Raw genomic sequence first — 3,153 nt, 5'->3', positions numbered from 1 at the left:
AAAAAAAGACTGTTCTCAAAAGAGAGTTTTTCCTTGCGGTCATGAAGACACCCCCTCTCCCCTCCTCTCCTTTCCACCGTGTGTTTGCTTTCGTCAGACCTCTTTACGAGGTGCTTAGTTTCCCAACCGCTGGGAGACTGAAGCCAGCCAAGGCGGCTGGGAGAACTCCTAAGCCCAGACTTTCTCCTGTTTAGTAGAGTTTGCAAACTGTGGAACTGGTGACCCAAAGACTAACAGTGCAGATTGGCAGGGCCGGATGGGGAGTTGAGGTTTGTTTTCTTTCTCCTCTTCTCTGCTTTGAGGAGGAGGAGGGTGTGTGTGTGTGCAGAGGAGAATGAAAGGGAAACCCGTATCCATCTCACACTGCGTCCCAAAACAATGTGGGATTGCTCACAATCCACTGTGTAGTGACCACCTGGCTTGTTTGAGCACTGTTGAGAGGTAGCGTGGGGGGGGGGGGGGCTTGCAAAGATGTCCCCTCCCCCCACAGTAGAACAAGAATAAGGTTTTTCCTCTGCATTCCCAGCAGTGCTTCTGGATCGATGGTCTGGCAACAGCCTAGGCAACTCAAGCAAAACAGCCCTTGGGTTAAAAAAAAATGTTTTTCCTGAATAAGTAATGCAACATCTGAAAAATTTGGGTGCCTATGTGTCTGTCTGTCTGTCTGTCTGTCTGTCTGTCTGTCTGTCTGTCTATCTATCTATCTATCTATCTATCTATCTATCTATCTATCTATCTACCTACCTCCATCCATCCATTCATCTATCTACCTATCTATCATATATCATATCTATCAATCATATATATATCTATATCATATATCATTATCTATCTATCTATCTATCTATCTATCTATCTATCTATCTATCTATCTATCATCCACCCATCCACCCATCCACCATCCATCCATCCATCCATTTATCTATCTGTCTGTCTGTCTGTCTGTCTGTCTGTCTTTCTACCTACCTACCTACCTACATCCATCCATCCATCCATCCATCTATCCATCTACCTATCTATCATATATCATATCTATCTATCAATCATATATATATATATATATATATATATATATATATATATATATATATATATATGCATATTTTTTCTAGCCAGGTTTTACCTACGTAAATTAAGTTGTTCTGCAGAACAACTTAGTTTACGTAGGTAAAACCTGGCTAGAAAGAATATGCACATAAAAGCCTACGAAAAAGAAAAAGACACACACACACACACAGACACACACACACACATATATATATATCATTATCTGTCTGTCTGTCTGTCTATCTATCTATCTATCTATCTATCTATCTATCTATCTATCATCCACCTATCTATCTATCTATCTATCTATCTATCTATCTATCTATCATTCTCTAATCTCAACTCTATTTCCATGGTCTGTTCAAGTAGCTTTCACCTTTCCTTCCTATGCCCCTTGTTTTCTCCTTGCTTTCTCTTCTGTTTCCCTTTTTGTTTTAAATGTTGGTTTATTTTCCCTTTCTCATTCCTTGCATATCCATTTTTTCTTTTAACTCGCTTGCAAGGAGAGAGGAAAGTGCCAGCTCCTCCCCTATGGACTTGGAAGTCATGAATCACAGAGTCTGTAGAAGGGTTTTGCCCAGTCTGGTGCTTTCCAAGTCTGTAGGGACTGTGAATGTCAGAATTCCAGTCAAGCATCGATCATACAGATCAGCCGGGATGATTGGCCTTTAAACTGAATTAAAGACTCCAGGTAATAAAAAAAAAAAAATACCACTTATTGTTGACAGTTCATTTTCAAATGGGGATTAGCTTCTGACATTTTTGGACTTAAATCTTCCCTGCAAAGCAGAAAGCTATGGGTGTTTTTAAATTAAGGTTGGAGCAACTCAGGTTTAGACTCCCACTCAGTTATGAAAGTTTTTGAGTACCTTGGAACAATCAGTTTATCTGGCTTGAAGTGACCTCAGAGAGCTGTTGTGAAAGAGTGGCAACTGCAGTTATGAAAGCTGCTTAAAAGTCCACCTAGGCCAGAGGTCTTCAAACTTGGCCGCTTTAAGACTTGTGGACTTCAACTCCCAGAATTCTTCAGCCAGCTGGCTGGAGAATTCTGGGAGTTGAAGTCCACAAGTCTTAAAGCGGCCAAGTTTGGGGACCCCTGACCTAGGCATACAGTAGTGGCCAAAATTGTGGAAACCTTTTGGGAAAAGTGTATTTTCTAAAACTAGCTTTTTTTTGGAGCAGTACCATAAAATTATTTATCAATGGAAAGATAATTTAATCAAGAATGTAATGCAATAACTTTTACGAAGGCTTTGCTATTAGAATAACAGTTACAGTATAAAGAAGAAAAGTGAAACACGTAGAAAAAACGAGATATACAAAAATTATCCATAGAAACCATAGAACCATAGAAAAAATTAGATATACAAAAATGATCACCATGTCAGTTAATACTTAGTTGGGTAACCTTTAGCATGAATTATGGTCTTAACAATGTCTTCCCATGGAGTGAACCAAGTCTTTTAGTTCTGCAGCTGTTATAAAGTGAAACCAAGATTGAATGATGGCTTCTATTAACTGGATTTTATTGCTGGGTCACTTCAGACTAACAAGTTTCTTTAGTCAGCTCCATAGAATTTCAGTTGGGTTAAGGTCTGGGCTATTCCTCAAAAATACACTTTTCCCAAAAGTTTTCCACAATTTTGGCCACAACTGTAGAATAATTTTCTTCACCCTATTCTTTCACTTTTCTACTCTCTGCTGAGATTCTTTCCATGATTGGAATAAATGCATGTATAGATGTGTAAGCAAATATCCTGGTTTTAATTGTGAATGAGCCTTCCTGGCAGTGCCTACTTATATTGTGCTCATAATCACATTCTCCTGGCTTCTAGACAGGGAAGAACCGATGGTGGTGACAACTAGATTCTTTCTCTGGGAGGGTAACTGCTGAATGTCCATGCCAAAGAATGCCTGTGATCCATGTCATCTTGTCCTAAGCATGAGAAAGCCTATTGCTCGCCATGTGGTTCCCATGTGTTTGGCAAAGGGCAACAGTGGACTTTGCTCAAGGCCAGTCACTTAAATAAGGGAGCAAAGAGAGATGGGAAGACCTTGGCTTCCAGTCAAACCAGTGCTAGGAATTTCCTCTTAGGACGGGTGAAT

General features: G+C 39.9%; 1 protein-coding gene across 2 annotated transcripts in view; it reads left to right on the top strand.

Annotated features, from left to right (window-relative positions):
- ETS1 (ETS proto-oncogene 1, transcription factor) overlaps positions 1–3,153 on the top strand; it is a 155,321-nt gene that overhangs the window by 91,984 nt on the left and 60,184 nt on the right. The gene's annotated exons all lie outside the window — the stretch shown is intronic.

This window comes from Pantherophis guttatus, chromosome 9 (genome assembly GCF_059756535.1).
Source record: "Pantherophis guttatus breed Tessera chromosome 9, ASM5975653v1, whole genome shotgun sequence".
NCBI lineage: Eukaryota > Metazoa > Chordata > Lepidosauria > Squamata > Colubridae > Pantherophis > Pantherophis guttatus.
Note: the sequence above shows the minus strand (reverse complement) of the source record. Positions and strands in the feature narration are given on the sequence as shown.